At 31.3% G+C, this 19,450-nt stretch overlaps 1 protein-coding gene across 9 annotated transcripts in view; it reads left to right on the top strand.

Moving 5' to 3' along the window:
• ADGRB3 (adhesion G protein-coupled receptor B3) overlaps window positions 1-19,450 on the top strand; it is a 919,013-nt gene that overhangs the window by 64,266 nt on the left and 835,297 nt on the right. The gene's annotated exons all lie outside the window — the stretch shown is intronic.

Below are 19,450 nucleotides of genomic sequence, written 5' to 3'. Positions count from 1 at the left end.
TTTGGGAGGGGTGGCAAAGCTTCAGAGGGCAAAACTAGGCAAGATTTTTAGTTCAGTTAATTACAGGAAGAACTTTTTGAGAAAAAAAAAGGTCAAAATAGTTTTGCTACTGTTAGGAAGTTTACAATTACTAAAAACCATTGGCTGGACTGGAAGCATGAAATCACAAAATCCTAGAACTGGAAAATACCTTAGAAATTATCTGATTTACAGATTTAAATAATTGGAAAGACATTCAGTGCTCTTGGATAGGCTGAGCGAATATAATAAAGATGACAATACTCCCCAAACTAATCTATTTATTTAGTGCTATACCAATCAGACTCCCAAGAAACTATTTTAATGACCTAGAAAAAATAACAACAAAATTCATATGGAAGAATAAAAGGTCAAGAATTGCAAGGGAACTAATGAAAAAAAACTCAGAGGAAGGTGGTCTAAGTGTACCTGATCTAAAGCTATATTATATAGCAGCAGTCACCAAAACCATTTGGTATTGGCTACGAAATAGACCGGTAGATCAGTGGAACAGATTAGATACAAAGGACAAAAAAGGGTACATCTATAGCAATCTAATCTTTGACAAACCCAAAGATTCCAACATTAGGGATAAAAATTCATTATTCGGAAAAAACTGTTGGGAAAACTGGAAATTAGTATGGCAGAAATTAGATATGGATCCACACTTAACACCATATACCAAGATAAGATCAAAATGGGTCCATGATTTAGGCATAAAGAGGGAGATAATAAATAGATTAGAGGAACAGAGGATAATCTACCTCTCAGACTTGTGGAGGAGGAAGGAATTTATGACCAGAGGAGAACTAGAGATCATTATTGATCACAAAATAGAAGATTTTGATTACATCAAACTAAAAAGTTTCTGTACAAATAATACTAATGCAAACAAGATTAGAAGGGAAGTAACAAATTGGGAAAATATTTTTAAAAACAAAGGTTCTGACAAAGGTCTCATTTCCAAAATATATAGAGAACTGACCATAATTTATAAGAAACCGAACCATTCTCCAATTGATAAATGGTCAAAGGATATGAACAGACAATTCTCAGAGGAAGAAATTGAAACTATATCCACTCACATGAAAGAGTGTTCCAAATCACTACTGATCAGAGAAATGCAAATTAAGACCACTCTGAGATACCACTACACACCTGTCAGATTGGCTAAGATGACAGGAACAAATAATGACAAATGTTGGAGGGGATGTGGGGAAATTGGGACACTAATACATTGCTGGTGGAGTTGTGAAAGAATCCAGCCATTCTGGAGAGCAATCTGGAATTATGCCCAAAAAGTTATCAAACTGTGCATACCCTTTGACCCAGCAGCGCTACTACTGGGATTATATCCCAAAGAAATACTAAAGAGCGGAAAGAGACATATATGTGCCAAAATGTTTGTGGCAGCTCTTTTTGTTGTAGCTAGAAACTGGAAGATGAATGGATGTCCATCAGTTGGAGAATGGTTGGGTAAATTGTGGTATATGAAGGTTATGGAATATTATTGCTCGGTAAGAAATGACCAGCAGGAGGAATATAGAGAGGCCTGGAGAGACTTAAATCAACTGATGCTGAGTGAAATGAGCAGAACCAGAAGATCACTGTACACTTCAACAATACTGTATGAGGATGTATTCTGATGGAAGTGGAAATCTTCAACATAAAGAAGATCCAACTCACTTCCAGTTGATCAATGATGGACAGGGGTAGCTGCACCCAGAGAAGAAACACTGGGAGGGGAATGAAAATTGTTAGCACTAATATCTGTCTGCCCAGGTTGCATGTACCTTCGGATTCTAATGTTTATTGTGCAACAAGAAAATGATATTCGCACACATGTATTGTACCTAGACTATATTGTAACACATGTAAAATGTATGGTATTGCCTGTCGTCGGGGGGAGGGAATAGAGGGAGGGGGGGTAATTTGGAAAAATGAATACAAGGGATAATATTATAAAATATATATATATATACATAATAAAAAAAAAAAAGAAATTATCTGATTTATTCCTAGGTTCCAAGAATTTTCTCTATCATGCCTGGAATAATCTTCCTTCTCAACCCAGATTATTGATTCTCCTGGCTTCCTTTAAGTTTCAACTAAAATCAGGAAGCCTTATCAGACCCCTCTTAAATCCAGTGCCTTCTCTCTAATAATTTAAAACTTGTAGGATCTGTATTTGTCCATTAAGATAAACTATCGTCTCTGTATTAATACAGAGTATTCATATCTTATGAATTTTGGCTATGACCATTTTAAAAATAAATTCTTACCTGATGGCCAGATTTATGGTGGTGAAACTCTTTACATTTAGCTAAACTGATGCTTGTATGACAACTATGTATTCCATTGCTTTTCTATACTTCAAGTCTTTTCATCTTGGTAGTAGTTTTCTGATTCCATTTCAGAAGCTTTTAGTGACCAAATCATTTTGAGGTATTGAATGTATCAGGGTACATGTTGAATCCATATTTAATCTAAACAGGCTATTTATACTAATATATTTTAACATATTTAATTTTCTTAGTTAAAATGAGTTAACATTCTTCAATTCAATGGCATAATTATAAAAAAGCTTCTGACAGTTCTAGTTCTCTATTTTTCTTTTCTTTTCCCTCTCTATTCCCCCCTTTTCCCTCACCACAATGAAAATTCAAAATAAAAAAAATTACAAGTGTATACTGAACTCTTCAAAGGTAAACAACTTTGCTTTAAATGTCAAAGTCCAAGGACTATGACATGATCAGTAAATTTGAGAAAATTATTTAATTTTGTTGTGTTTTGATATTTTCATCTATGAGTGAGGGCATTGGATTAGATTTCCTCTGATGTCCCTTTCAACTAGAAATTTGTGACCACTTTATCAAGAATTGGCTAAAATGTCCATAAAGCATTTGTTGTATTATATGTGATATGATTTTGGAAATGACAATAACACTTCATGGGAAGGGAACTGTATACAGTTTGAGCACTCTAATAGTTCAAGAACACTTAGAACAGGCTTTTACAAAGTGCATTTTTACATGATAATCATGTTCTATTTGCAAAATCAGAATTTTACTTATTTTACAGAAAGAAAAACTGAAACTTGGATATGTTAAAATATTTTTTTTCATGCTTACTTGGGTAAAAGTGTTATAACCTAGACTTGAACCTGATCTTCTGCAGCTCATGTATGATGTTCTTTGTACTTCACCACACATTACAGCTTAAATTATATTTTAGAGATTTATAACCTAGTCACTCTGAAATACATGGATTTCTGAATTCATTGGAAAGATAATCTGTATATGACTTAAGCAATTCCATTCCACCATACTTAATACATTGGGAACATTTTTGATCATCTAGATTCAATCCTTGAACTTTATTGAATATTAAAATCCTTGACCCCACACTAAAACCAAGAGGCAAATTTGTGAACTGGATTTCTCTTTAAGTTCATGCGCCTTAACAAAGGAAATTATCTCTTTTACTGCTGAATAAGATGGAAGTAAATTCAGCCTTTCTACTTTTATTACCTTAATCTCAGTTGTTAGGAAAAAAGTGAATCTTGGGATCCTGCTTTTGCTCCTTTGATATGAATTCCAGTAACATTGTCACTGTATGTTACTTGTTGCTTAAACATGGAGTTAGGTGGGGCTTCTGGGCCACTGAGAACATCTATAGTACTCTGTTAGCAATATACATTGCTCCTCTTTCTCTATTATAGTTCCTTTTAATCACAGAAACTATTTAAATAAATTTTAAAACCCTACAGAAAATAACTAGAATTCTAATAAGTTTGATCTAAGGAAGGTTTATAAGCAATTTTGTTTTCTGTGTCAGGATGATGATTTGTGAATTGGCTGACAGGCTGTGGTCATGCACTGAGTAAAAAGGCTGCTGTCTTTTTTCCCCATTTGTTGCTTGTGCAATGTTTTAACAGTCCAAAAAGTGAGTAATTCATGTTGGGAGGTGAGTAGACCATAACACTTAGTTTTTATATATTTTAGAGCTTATAGAAGCAAGCAATGGTACTTAAAATTTTATATTTAAGGAGGGAAGTTTTCCCCTATTAAAATTCAAATACAAAAATCATATTGTTATTTTTAACTTATAAATCATATAAAGTTTCAAAGTTCATAGGTTTTATAAAGTTGGTAATATAATGTACATAGTAATGTGTTTTACCATTTTAAGCCAAAATCATAGGTTATCATAGCTTTCTGTCAGCCAAACAAGATTTTAGCATTTTAAAAGTACAAAGATAAAAATATATATTTATAGCCACTGATAAGCAATAGTGAACTTAATGTTATTTATGTGCTTAAAGAAAAAAAAAAACAAAAACAAAAGATACATGTGGAAGACGAGACTCTTTCTGTATATGTGTGTGTACATGGGTGCATATGTGTGTGTGAGAATCAGAGACAGAGAGAGACACACACACACACACATACAAAGAGAAGTCAGCTTGTTTGTAGACTAATCATCCATGACTTTATATTCTTATCTTCCTGGATCACAGCAAAGTCATATTTTCCTTTTTTCTCCAATTTGGAAATTCCTGCTTATTTTTAAGAAGACAAAATCATAGTTTCATGAACATTCAAAAGACTTGAAGCTATGAACTGGCAAATGGTTGATTGATAAATAAATGCTGAATGGCTCTCATAACCACTTCAAAAATATTATGAAATTTATGAGGCTACTGCTATTAGTGACTTAACAAACACTGAAGCTTTTGTATTGCCAAGTATCCATTTTTGTCAATAGAAATTTTAGGACATTCTCTATGCATTTGCAGTTCCCTTATGTAATAGTATACAAGTAAATATTTTTCTAAAAAGCTACCTATGTCTAACTCTCAAATTTGTAATCTAGCAGTTGTGAAATTAGTTAATAGTAAATAGAGTTACTATGTCTTTCAGAGTTGTTTATCTTTACACTATTTGATAACAATTGTTCTCCTTCATTCGGTTCGGTTCACTACTCTTTTCAATTCTGAGATCACAATAGCATTCTATCATGTTCATGTACCATAAGTTATTCAGACTTTCCCTGTTGAAAGGCCTTTTCTCAGTAAGAGGTACTATAAATATTTGTGTACATAAAGATTCTTTTCATTTTCTTTTGATATCTTTGCCATAGAGGTCTTCTAGTGGTATTACTGGGTCAAAAAGTATATACAATCATTTTAGCATAATTTCAAATTATTTTCCTGTAGAGTTGAACTAATTTACATCTTCACCAGCAATGTATTAGTGTATTAGTCTTTTATATCCTCTCAAACATTTATCATTTTCCTTTTTTTTTTGTCATCTTAGCCAATCTAAAGGGCATACATACATAGATAATCCATTGGTTTTTTTTACTTTGCATTTTTGTGATTATTAACAATTTAAAACTTTTTTTATATGACTATTGATAGTTTTCTTGAAAAACTCTCCCTTTTTCTCTTCTTCTTCTATCCCTCTCTTTCCCTCCTTTCCTCTTTCTCTTTCTCTCTCTGTCTTGCTGTCTCCACACACACATTACAAACATATCAGCCATATTAATATTGTTTCAGATTATTCAAAACAACTAGATAGTATAAAGTTGGAGTCTTTATTTCTGTGGCATAAGAAATAAGTTGGTAGATTTAGAAATATATGGGAAGACTTAGACCTAAGAAAGCTGATGCTATCTGCTTTCAGAAAAACAGAAGAAAAATAAACATACCACAACCTTGCATAGATGTACATGAATGTATATTGCTATAGAAATCTATGTATATATGTATATACATATTTACATATATATGCATATAAATGATATATATGTATGTATACATAAATATATTTGTGTTTAATTGTAGTCTGCTTGGAGGAGTTGGGGGAAGGAAAGAGAGGGAAAGGAATAAAATAAAAAGTGCACAGAAAAGAACAAAAGAAAACCTACTGAGAAGCAAACTCAAAATGGACAGTCCTGAATACATTGTATTCTATTATTATATATGCTTTCTTGAAATGGGAATTTATTGTTAACATATTTTGAATCATCTCTTATGCTCTGTTGTACACATGACAATTACTTAATTTTTTCTTTTTTTTTGTATTTAATTTTTAAATAAGTAAATACATTTTTTAAAGTGTTGGTAGAATTAATTTGTGAATTTAACCTTCCTGGGAATATTTTCTTAGGGAACTCACTGATGGCTTGTTCAATTTCTTTTTCTAAGACAGGGTTATTTATTTTAGTATTTAATTTCTTATTTTGTCTCAGTCATTTATATATGTCCAGTTCTAGCATAGTGGAAGCCTATAATCTCTTTCTGACCAGTTGCCAGATCCCCTTACTAACTTAGGCTTGAGAGCTCCTGAAGGTGCTGTTGCTTCTGTCACTACCACTTAGTATTACCACTGGTATGTCATCCACATGGGCTCTAGGCCAGCTCTCTCTCATGTCACAGATATCTCCTTTCAACCTTCTCTGTTATCTTGAACTGGAAGAATATCTCACTCTGTCCTTTAGTTGACTCTGCCACACCAGAAATTAACTTGAGACATTTTAAAATTGTTTGGATTTAAAATTGTTGGGAGAGCTTCTCTATACCATTACTTTCTTTCTGCTCCCTCTCTTTCCCTCAAAAAATAAACAAACAACTAGAAACAATGTGAGAATTGCTTCATGATAGAATTCATGTCTGTTTTGTAAGGATCAATCCTTATAAACTGTTAACTATCAAGAGCCTTATTGCTAAAAGGTTAGCCACTTGATAATGATTTTTTCAATTATAGTAATTTTACCAATGAATAAATGCAGCTAAATAGTTCAGTAGATAAGAGTGCTGGACTAAGAGTTGAAAAGACAAGTTCAAATCTAGCCTCAGACACTTAAATAGCTAGCTATGTTATCCTGTTTGTCTTACTTTCATTATTTGGAACCACTCTAGTATCTTTGCCAAGACCTCAGATAGAGTCATGATAAGTCAGACCCATCTGCACTGACTGAACAACAACAAATAAATAGAGCAGTGATTTATATCAGTAGAAAGTAATCCCATATGTATGAAATAAAAAAAAATGCTTTACATATTGAATGTACACATTTATTTTGTCACTATATATTTGTCTGTTTTGTATAACATATTTCTAACTTATTAGTGTAACCACGCATGTACAAAAATAATGTTATTTGTAAAAAAAAAATGTTATTTTGTTTGATAGAGTTCAGGTAGGAAAGGTCCTAATGCAAATCCCTATCCTGCTAATATTCTTTTTTTAAATTTTTCTCTAAATTTTGCACAGGATACCAAAATATCTGCTTTTTGTGATTAAGTTCTAAATTTTAAGTTTATGCTCATTGCAGATATTATTATTACAATTCCAAAAAGTAAACAGGCAAATGGAAATTTAATATGTCTTGTAGTGTTTCTACCTTATTTTTACTGTTTTTTGCCAGTTTTGTAAAATTTTTTTATTCCATAGGGTTTGGATGTTATAGTCATTTAGTAGGGGTATATATCAGATAAGGCTATCTATTATCTATCAAAAACAATGTTTTAAAATTAGATGGATTATTGTTATGTCTGGTAATGATGGGCAACATTTTATCAGTCATGATGCTCTGGTACTAATATAGTTTATTAGTTGAATTCTTAATAATATTTCTGCAGTTTTATTTATCATATGGAATTTTGTCATGTATCATAACATACTAACCTTCGTGTGTATAACACCTGATTGTTTCTTTTTCAGAATTCTGTACATGCTGATTTTTTTTTTGAAAGCTAAAATGTTGTTACATAATGTCTAAATTTTCTTTGCTAAATTTAAATCAATTAATTAATCTGGGTTCTTTAAGGACAGCCTTTTATTAATTTCTAGTTGCAATGGATCTGAGCTTGCATCACTATAATAAACCCCTCCTATCATATAAACAAATCCATATGATTCAGCATTTGTCAACATATTGTTGGCTATCATTAGTTTGTTGTCGATTGGGGTTTCCCTGGGGTAGGAAATTAGTAGTAATAAAACAGATCAGTAACTGTTCTGCAGTTTGTATTGTTTTAGAGAATCCTTTCTGCCCTCAAACAGAGCAATAGGTAAGTCCATAATGGAACATCCTGTTTATAGTTCTATCATGAATAACCATGATTTTATAAAACCTTGAGATTTTATTAAGATAATTATGTGAAAATATTAAGCAGATGAACCAGTGAGACTGATTATTTGATATAATATTTCCAACACTTAGTAGATAACTCATATGTATTTTTTTTTTTTGAGGCTGGGGTTAAGTGACTTGCCCAGGGTCACCCAGTTAGGAAGCGTTAAATGTCTGAGATCACATTTGAACTCGGGTCCTCCTGAATTCAGGGCTGGTGCTCTATCCACTGCACCACCTAGCTGCCCCCCAAGTCATATGTACTTGAGTGAGATATATAGGTTCAGTGACTTTTCTAAGTCACATAGCTAGTAAGTGTCAGCAGCACATTTAAACCTAAACCTTAATGATTCCATTCTGAGATTTATATCCATTAAATCAAGCTGCTTCTATATAAGTATACATATACATTTGTTCATATGTACACTGAGATTCATGAATTGAATTTGTGATTTCATTTTTAAAGGGAGCTTCCTGGGCAAATGAAGGTTCACACTTCTCTGCAACTTATTAGAGAGTTGTCTAGTATATTGAGAGATCAAGTGACTTGCCTAGAATTTACATGTGTCAGAGGCAGGACTTGAAACAAGCTTATCTGACTTTGAGATCAACTCTTTAATTCTTTATACTATATTACCTTTAATAAATGTCATAAGATATATTTGCTATGAGACATTTCATGGATACATAGTACAGTTATGTAAAAGAAAGTAGTATTTAATTATTTAAAATTTTAAATATAACTTAAAACATTACTTGGGAACTGTAAATTATTTTTAACTTGGTAGTACCTTCTAATATGCAATTAAGGCAATATTTTAAAATCAATTTTGAAATCTCTTGCTTAATGTGAGTTCAAATATAATTTGCATATTGAATAAATGCCTTGATTATTCCCTTAGGAAATATTAATTGGATAGTAGATTTTACTAATCTAAAAATTGAAAGCAAAGAAGTCAAGAAAAGAAGTTGAAAGCAAGTTTACTGTCCATTTTCAGGTTTTCTAGCACAAATTATATGTATTTCAGTCTTTTTCCAGGATTTTCTGTTTAAATAGCAACTTATTTGACACTATCATTTATGACTTTTCATTAAAAACTTACACTTTAATAAAGTTAGTGAAATATATACTACATAGCTAGATCTCCCAGAGTTCAGAACATATTGGTTAATAAAGCACCAATGATAATCTTGACTTGTTTGCTTGAAACAAATGCAGGCTAGAGATGTGGGAACATTTGATTGGTTCATTTATTACATTGTTTTGAAATTTGCAGTATCTAAAAACCCATTTTCATTGTTAAAAATAAAAAGATTGGTTATATTTCCTATCTTGGATGGGGGCAAATGATTTTTCCCACCACAGAAGGGGTTGTAAAGAGAAATGAAAAAGATTAGTACTACAATCAATATGCAAATTGACACTTGAAAATATCAACAGTGAAATATTGTTTTCAAATCATCTCTGAAACACACATATGTTCATGTATGTATATATACCTCTACACATAAATATACATAGAAAGTTTTTTCCCCTGAGAAGCTCTAACTTTCATTCAAGCATATGAAATTATTCTAAAGTGGGTCACGTGTTTTCATTTTTGACAGAGCTCATTTTTGATGGTAGCAGTATTGTTGAGGAAAATAAAAATGGGGAAAATGTCAGAAGTCGAACTTTTCATTTTGGTCCTTTCTACTCTTTTGTGAATTCAGTGTTATGAAATACCATAACTACATTTTCCAAAAAGATCTGGGCAAAATATGCAGTTAAAATCAGCTCCCCCTTCCCTTTTTTTTCTCCCCCAATTCTGGAGTTTAGTAGCACAGAAATAATTGCACAATAAACCAGTGGAATGAAATGAATTGGCAGGCCTGAGGCATGGCCATCTATTGATGCATTCACAAGTACATCATCAATCAAGTTAGGGGCACATATTGCAATCCTAAATTTGAACAGTGGACTTTCACATTTAAGAAATTACAAATTATTGAACAGTTCTTGTCAGGACCTTCCATCTTATAAGAAACAAATCAAGTAACTCAAATAGAGAATATTTCTCCCCCTATCTCTTTAGGAAGAATATTTGGGTTAATAGAACCTTTTAGAGCTGGAAGGAATTTTAATCTAACCCCATTACTTTACAGATCCAACAACTGAAATTGTTATTTATTAACTACCAAACTACCAAAGGAAGATAAAGCTAGAACTGGAACTCAGGTGTGCTCCTACCTCATCCAATTATTTTTTAATTATACTATATATCATAGTTTATTCACAGGTTGTATAAAATGGTTAAATTTATTAATGAATAAAATAAACTTTTCAGTTTTTACATTAATTTTTTTCTCTATTTGAGAATTTCTATAATATGAGAATGTAGTTTTTTTTTGGGGGGGTTTCTGGTGGTTTGTGGGCAGATTTCCTTTCAGTAGAGTAACCACCACTGACTGAAGATGGAATGAATCTGGTGCAGTCCTTGCTGGCTGTTATATACTCCATTACCATAGGTGTGAATTTTGTGGAACTATATTAAGTACTAAGTACATGTACTGAACTAGAGAACTATTATCACCATGCTAAACTAGATAACCATTGTCTCATTGGATCCACTGACAACACTTTGTAAGAATCCTTGTTTTAAGTACAAGAGTTCTGTCCCATAACATGAGAACAATGCTATTTTTTAATATTTCAGCATATTTTCCTGATTTTATCATTCCTATTGTGGAGACAAGTTTCTAAGAAAAAAAAAAAAGAAAAATCTCCCCATTTGAATGGGAGTAGTTTTACATAGTGTTGAAGCTGTACAGATCTTGTAGGCCCATTTTATTCCAATAATAAAAAAAAGTTTTAAAATAGCATTGAATATTTTTAATTTGTTTTTTTTTCATGTAAAATTATTTTTACCACTATTTTGCATTCCAGTTTTTGCATTGTGTTTCATAAGATCATATTTTCTTATCCATTGTGACACAAAAAGCACGTGTGAAAAACAAGATTTGATTCCAAGTCTTCCTGATTTGTAAGCTGCCCTTTTATACATGGCTACCCCTGATGCTGCTCATCAAAGGTTCTTACATAGTAAAGAAAAATAGGAATAATTTCAAGTATAATTTTGTTTAAAAATATTTTGACATATTTTTCTAGAATGATATGGTAATTAATTTTGTAAGATTTAACTTTTTTAATAGAGGTAAAATAATGTCAATAGCAGAGTTGCTCTAGAATTAGGGACTATTATTTATAGGGTTTTTTAATATATATTTATAATGATCTATAAGCCCAGTGAAATTTGTGGTTGACATTAATCTCTTCTGTCCATTGAAATGTCAAATTTTGGGGAGATTTTTATGAGGTTATATAGGTAAACAGAGAAGTAGCAGCTTAGTTTCTTTATATATAAGTTGCAAGCATTGTATTTAAGAGGAAAATTATCCTAATTATACTTCGAACAAAAGTTCTTAATCTTTTTTGTATCATCAACTCATTTAAATAATGGGCCCATTATTATGTAGCCTATGGACCCCTTCTCAGAATTGTTTTTAAATGCATATCAGAAAGTATTTAGAATTGCTGAGGAAAATAATTTTTTTTTTTGTCCATAAGTGGCTGCTAAACAAATGTTTATTAGATTGAATTGAGTACTCGTTTTGAATATTCAATAAAGTTAATATGATTTTAGGATTTCTTTTAAAAATATTTAATGCAAAACCAAAAAATAATTATTTCCATGTACACATTACAACATAAAAAGAGGATTCAATGTAAAACCATAAATTTCTATTCCATACTGTTTAAAATTTTATAAAAACTGAGTAATAAGTACTACACATTATTTTCAAAGCTTCTTTATTTTCAGTAGCTTCTTTGAAATTTTATTTTGTTCTTTGCTATACATTAAATTTTTTCTCCTCTCCATACTCTGCTTTACAAAAGAAAAAAAGTTAGACTCATATATGTAAAATTATTGTGTACATATATGTATATACATATAATCTGTATATATGTGTATATTCATATATGTATGTAAAACTATATGATACATTTTTTTAGCAGTTCTTTCTCTGGATATGAATAGCGTCTTCAATCATAGGTCATGGAAAATAAATAATTTGAAATGAAAAATTTAAGTTCATCAACCTTAGGTTAAGAATACCTGACTTAGAGAATGATGGGTTCCAGGTTTTCTGGAAGGGCAGAGAAAAGGAAAAAAAGAAAGGGAAATGAAAGAAAAGGGAAGAAAAGGAAGAGAGGGAAAAAAAAAGAAAGAAACCAGTTTATTTTCAAATGTATATGATAGGGACAATAGTCAAAGCTTTTGCTTTCTTCAAGCTTCTGCTGCCCTCTAAAGTCTGTTATAATTAAGCAAAGGCATTAGCAATCAAAACAAAACTAATCCCCCCTCAAAAAACCCAAAACAAAACAAACACACACACAAAAACCACAAAACAATAAGAAAAACAAGTCATTTTCTTTCCTTGTAAAAAACTACTATTTGTGTATACTAAGAACTATGTATTCCTTTCAATTCCAAGCTTCTTAAAAACTATGAATAGAGGTGGAAAAGGTTTCCAAGAAAACAGTCAAAATGGTCAAAAGGTTAAAGCAGCTGCTTTTTGAAGGTAAATTTAAAAATAAAAAAAAAAGTATTCCCCTTCTGCCTGGATAGTAAGAGCTAGCTAGCATTTACATAGCTAAGACTTACCAGCCACATTTTGTTATCTCATTTGTGCTTTATAACATACCTATAAGATAGAGGGGAAGAGGAAGGGAATGGAGAAGGGATTTAGTATTTGTATAATGCCTACTATGTGACATTATATGATCTGATTCTGAAAAAAACTTGGTGAACTAGATGCTGTCATTACCTTTATTTTTTAGTAGAGAAAATTAAAGGCAAGAAGAGGTTAAGTGACATAAAGACCATACTATTATTAAGTATCTGAGGCTAAATTTCACCTTAGATCTTCCTGACACCAGGCCCAATACTCTATCCACTAGGCGATTTAGTTGCTTAGGTAGGTGGTATAGGCAGGTGCTATTGTTATCTCTATTTTTAGATGAATTAATTGAGGCCGAAAAAGGTTAAATAAATTACCCTGGTCAGGAATGTGCTAATAAATGTTTAACAAATAGCTGGGAATGTGAGCAGAGCAAGGTAAGACATGTACATGTGACATGATTTTACATTTAATTTGCATTATTAACATTTGTTCCATGATTTTCTTCCAATTTAGACAACCAACAAAATAAAATCAGGCACTGAATTATGGAATGTGCTGATGTCTGAAGTATAAATGTTTATGCTAAAATTTTCAGCATGTGAGTCAGTCTGAGCTAATTCTAACACAACCCTACCCAGGGTTCCTAGTAGCTGACTAAAGCAGGATTTGAATTCAGGCCTTCTTGACTCTTAAATTAAGTGCTCTATCTACTATTCTACCTAGCTGTATATGACAAAAGATGTGATTTAAATATATAAAATCTTAATGAATATAATAAAATGAACAAAGTTTGGTTTATCAAATTATAGAATATAAGAATTAATAATAACTAATATAAATGTCAGTTATTGTTATGGTAAAAAAACTAGAAGTACTTTTGAATATATCAATACTTTTCTGATATTTTTATTATAGAAGACAGCCATGTCTTCCAGCAAAACTCAGTTCCATTCAACAGTTAAACATATAGTATATATTTAGCCTTTGCTAGTTCCTAAAAAAGATATACCTTTGAACAAGACACAGCCCTACACACAAGATTTCAAATACAATGGAGATGATCCACATGTAAAAATAGAACACTGCCTTAAAGAGGGCTTTGAGAATTCTGTGTTATTCCTGATGAAAAGTACTTTAGTGGTACTATCAGATATTGGATTGTTTGTCTGGCACAGAAAAAAAAAATCCCTTTATATACATTGATTGCTCTTTGGATAGTGTTTAAATGGACAATATAGTGTTTAAATGGACAAGAAAATATCAATACTAAGAAAGAATAATTTCAGTGATTGTGTGTCATATTGAAATTAAAGTATCAAAGTGTTAAGCACCTTTTTATCATACTGATAGATTTAGGGTCTGTTCCCACATGGCAACTAAAGTTTCCACCATAGCAACTAATAAATATGTCCATATAGCCTGCTTTAGAGAGCATTGAGTGTTTAAGTCTTATACTAAAGAAAATTAGGCCAGTTATTTTCTTATCTTAGGGAGAAAACTGAAGATAATTTGACCAAATAGCACTTAGGCATTGTGTCTCTATGTGTGACTTCAAATTTCCAAATGGCTTTGATATAATTAAAAGAACTTTAATTCTCCAACAAACTAAATTTATTTTGCTAATCATTTATAGTGTGGCATTTCTAACCCTATGAGTATTGTTATCTTTGCTATTCTGTAAGATCAGAAGTAGGAGAAGAAAGAAATAGCTTAGGGGATCAAAAATGGTATGAAGAGGGTCAGTGAGGAACTGTGTGTGGCTTTTAAATTATAATATCAAATATTTCAGCTGTGACTTTTTAAGAAATAAAAATTCATAAATCTAATATTTTCACCTTGAGATCAGCTGCATCATTCTTTTATGGAAAAGATATGGGGGGAGGGCACATATCTTTTTTAGATTGACCCAAGGTAAATCACATAATTTTACATAATCAGTGTTTTATTCTTATTCATAAATATCTTTGTGCTTAAAAGAAGGATAACCCTAGTCTTACCAGATTCCTTTCTTTGTTATTTCAAATTACATACTTTTATAAATTACCAGGTTCATTGCATCCTCATGGAATCATATGTATTTTTTAGAAGTAGTCATTTCCTTCAAGCAGGGACTCAGAGCCAAAAACAAACATATAAAATCACCAGATAGAGGAGTGAAAATGCTGGACCTCATGTCAGGATAATATGAATTCAAATCTTGCCTTTGATACTAGCTGAGTAATTATGGCAAAGTCACATGAACTGTGAACCTCAGACAGCTATTTAAAACAGGAATTTATAAACTAGTTACCTATTTGGAAGGATCTCATGAACAAAAAAGCACAAATTCTTGATGTATCGACCTAGAGCCATGAGTAAAAGTTTTTCTGTTGTTTTTAGTATATAAACATATAGGCATGGTTTTATTACCAATTTAAAAAAAAATCTTGTTCTCTGACTTATTTTAAATTCTATGTTAATTACTTTCACACTGAGCTAGCATACTATTCTATATCATTTAATTTATGTACTAGATCTGGTGCTAGGAATCAAAGACAAAAAGATACAAAGATAAAAATGAAACATTCTTGTTCTCAAATAGTTTATATTCAGTTTATAAGGAATATCTATATGCATATAAACACGAATTATTTTTTAAGTAGAAGAAAGTTATATTATCTGAGTGGATCACAGAAGACTCCATGGAAAAAGTGGTATCTGATGTGAAATCTTGAAGGAAAATAAGGATTCTAAAAAGTAGATTAGGAAAATGGCATACATTTGAAGCAAAAGTGATGGACTGTGTGAATTTATAGATATTAAGATTGAGTCTTGAATTTGGTGATATAGAACTGAGAATACAGATTTGTAAACTCTTAAATACCAGTTAAAAGAGTTAGTATTTAATTCTGGAAGCAATAGGGAGTTACAAGTTATTCTGGTGCCATATTACTATTTGGAAATTATTTGATTGAAGGTGATGATTTTTCATATTTCACTTCTCAGTACAGTTGGCTCTATTAATTTTTGACTATTGCCCATTCTAGGTTAATCAATTTCTTTTTGCTGCTAATTTAGTCTTTAAATGTAATATAATGTTCAGTCATTTTTCATTGGTGTCTGACTTTGTAATACCGTTTGGGTTTTTCTTGGCCAAGATAATAGGATGGTTTGCCATTTTCTTCTCCAGCTCATTTTATAGGTAAGGAACTGATACAAACAGGATTTAAGTGACTTGCCTATGGTCACACAACTACTAAATGTTTGAGGTAGGATTGAACTGATAAAGATGATTGATAAAGTTGATAAAAAGGATGTACTGTTAAAGATAAAGATGTTGATTCTAAGTGCAATGCAATAGCCATTGTACCTTCTAGCTACCCTTTTAGCATTTGTTACAAAAGCAGGACATCTTTTCCAGAAAATTATCCACTCCCCTATTCCATAGGCAAAAAGCCATTTTTGCATTTTTCTAAAATTTTAATTGATGACCAGCACTTTCTAAGTTTGTTCTTCATATCTTTACCTAATTTTTTTTATGTGCAATCTTTGAACCTATGAGTATTTGGAATTGGACTCCCTTCTAGTGAACTGGTATTGTTCAAACTAGAAAGAGGTCAGAGGAATAGTATAAAATATGATGTTTAGAAACATAGTTTAGAAGAAAAATCTCCTTTAGAAGCAAAATTTAGGAACTTGATAATGTTTTCACCAATAGAAGATATTATTTCACCAAAATAGGAGCTAGTGAGGAGAAAAAAAAAAAAGAAACTACAATAAGAATTTTAGTTGGTTAAGTAAGTTGTTTGTTTGTTTGTTTTTTAAGTTGAGGATTGGAATGGTATATAGTGGAGTTTCTGAAGGTTTTTTTTTAAATCATAAATCATGAGAATGGAATAGATGATCTCTTCATTCTAATAATTATCATGGAAACATTTTCAAAATGGAATTATTATCTATCTTCTATTAAACTCTACTTCATTACTCTTTATCATTGATTTTTTTCAATGACTGCAGCAAAAACAAGAGGTTTTTGTGAAGGAAAAAGGAAAGGAAAGAGAAGAAAGTGAAAACAAGAAGAAAGAAGGAAGAATAACACATATAATTGCAATAAATATCTTTGAAAAGCAGAATCAGGAAAAATATTATTATCTATGTTCATGGATGAAACATATCAATATTTTAAAAAAGAAAATATTGATTAAAAATACATTGAGCCTTACCATCCATTTAAGATGATCCTTATTGACTGTCTTTTCTTAGCCTAGTAGAACTTCTTTCTCTCTCTTTCTGAGTCTACCATATTTTTTGCTGTTAACAGCTCTGAATATTTTATAATGTTTGAACATTTGAAAGGGAAATATTCACTTAGACCTGTAAAGCTACAGAACAATTTTTTTTTATTTACTGAGACATACAAATGAAATATCTGATATGTTTGTGTTGACAATGTCTGAAGCTTCAAACTTTAACCATAAGTTCTATATGTCTAAGTTTTGAAACTCTTTGATTTGAAGCTTTTACAAATATTAGGAATATTCATCAAGTAATCCCATGTGATATGGTACAGCCCTCAGGAATGATGTGAACTCCAGCTATTGCCAACCTTATCTCAGACAAAAGGAGGCCACATTCCTAGGACTTTTGTATCTGATCAACATGATCAAGGCTTGTTCAATATCAATAAATCAATAAAGACCCAGTAGATAAGGACCATTACTTCCCCTGAGCAGGTACATTAGAAATACTTTTACCCTATAAGTAACCTTTATGACCAAAATACCTTCATTATCCTGTATTAACATATCCCACTTCCTGGGTTCCCATCATGCTGTTTCTGATATAGACATATTGAGCCTGCAAGTTTGTTCTCAACAAGGACCCTCAATTTTTCCTCCCAAACTCTCTAGACCCCACCCTTTCTGACCTCCCTCTTCACCTTTGACCTTTAAATGACCTCCAATCACTGCCCACTGCTAGATCATTTTGATTTGCTGTATACCTTTTGATGAAATAGAGGGTTCCTTGTGACTATGATAACACATAGTTTTTGTGAGATTTTCATATTTCTAACTGTTCTCTCGGAACTTAGTATTTCATCACTTTGAATTCAGACTTTTAAAAACACTGGATATTAACCTTTTTGGAATCATGGACTCCTTGAACAATCTAATGAAATTTATGGAGCTTAGGGATAACTAGTGGTGCAGAGAGCTGAACCTAGAGTCAGGAAGACCTGCATTCAAATTTGGCTTCAATTACTTCCTAAAGATATAACTGAAGGCAAGTCAATTAATCTCTATTTTAGTTTTTCTCATCTATAAAATGGAAATAATAATATCTGCCTCCCAAGGTTATTGTGATGATAAAATGAGATAATTGTAATGAGTTTACTTGGTATACTGTAAGTGCTATAAACTGTTTATTATTATTATTATTAACCCCATTTCAAAATAAAACACATAGAACTGTAAAAGAAACATTATCTTGGAATATAATTTTCAACATATAAAAAGGAAAACAAAAATGAACAACTTCAAATGAGTTCCTTTATAATGTCCTCATGGCCAAAGGTACATGATATTCAGATATGTTATAAAATTCTACCAATATATTGCCTGTACTTTCTTTTCTAGGCTCACTTGGATTCAAATCTTAATTTCTCTTACAGTGAGCAAGCTACTTATAACTCCACAGAGAATAAGCATACTTCCTGTACCATAAAGTAATTAGCCTAGAGGACCTCTGATCACTTTCAAATTTAAATATATATTTGGTCTTGTGATCTGCTGAATGCTCCATGCCAAACTGAAAGAACAGAGATAATACAATACCAGGAATATGGAACCAAACTTTACTATTCCTAAGAGCTAAATATTGGCAAACAAAATAGGATCTAAAAAAGGGACTACATACTTCTGGCTGTAAAGCCCTATTAGAAGACCGAAAAATACATCTTATTTTCTATAGTTTCATATTACTTGGTAAAATATTCAACAATTATAAAACAATTTTAATTCAACCGAAATGTCCAAGGAAAATATATGATTCCATTGCAAATGTTTAGTCTTTTGGTTGCAGCTATAGGTTATGATTTCTATAACAGAGTTGCCTCATCACCAGGACCAGGATTAGATGTAAAAATATTTCATTTTATGAAATAGAAAAATCATATTATAAGGCTTTTTAAAGTTATTATATTAATTGGAAATATAATTGTTAGCATTTCTCTGTGTTAAGGTTGGAATTCATATTTTCCTTGAGGGAATATTGCCCATAAAAAGAAACTGTAAGTGATAGAAATTAGGCAATAATTTTATTGAGATGAGTACATTTGCAATTAAAATCATCTTCCTATTTAAAGGAGTTCCCAGCATGGAATTGAAGAAAAGAGTGTTGTCAATATATAAGTAGCATTTAAAATAATGTGATAACCAATGTGATTCTCATTTATATTAATGATATTTTATAAAACTTTTTATATTAGCTCATGGCATAGAATAGGCTTTGATTTCAGGTTAATATTATTTCCATTTTTTTGGAAAACAAAAAAATGAAATATGTGAAATGATTTTGAAAAAAATGA

Source organism: Sminthopsis crassicaudata, chromosome 4 (genome assembly GCF_048593235.1).
Source record: "Sminthopsis crassicaudata isolate SCR6 chromosome 4, ASM4859323v1, whole genome shotgun sequence".
Classification (NCBI taxonomy): domain Eukaryota; kingdom Metazoa; phylum Chordata; class Mammalia; order Dasyuromorphia; family Dasyuridae; genus Sminthopsis; species Sminthopsis crassicaudata.
This window is presented reverse-complemented; position numbering and strand designations above follow the sequence as displayed.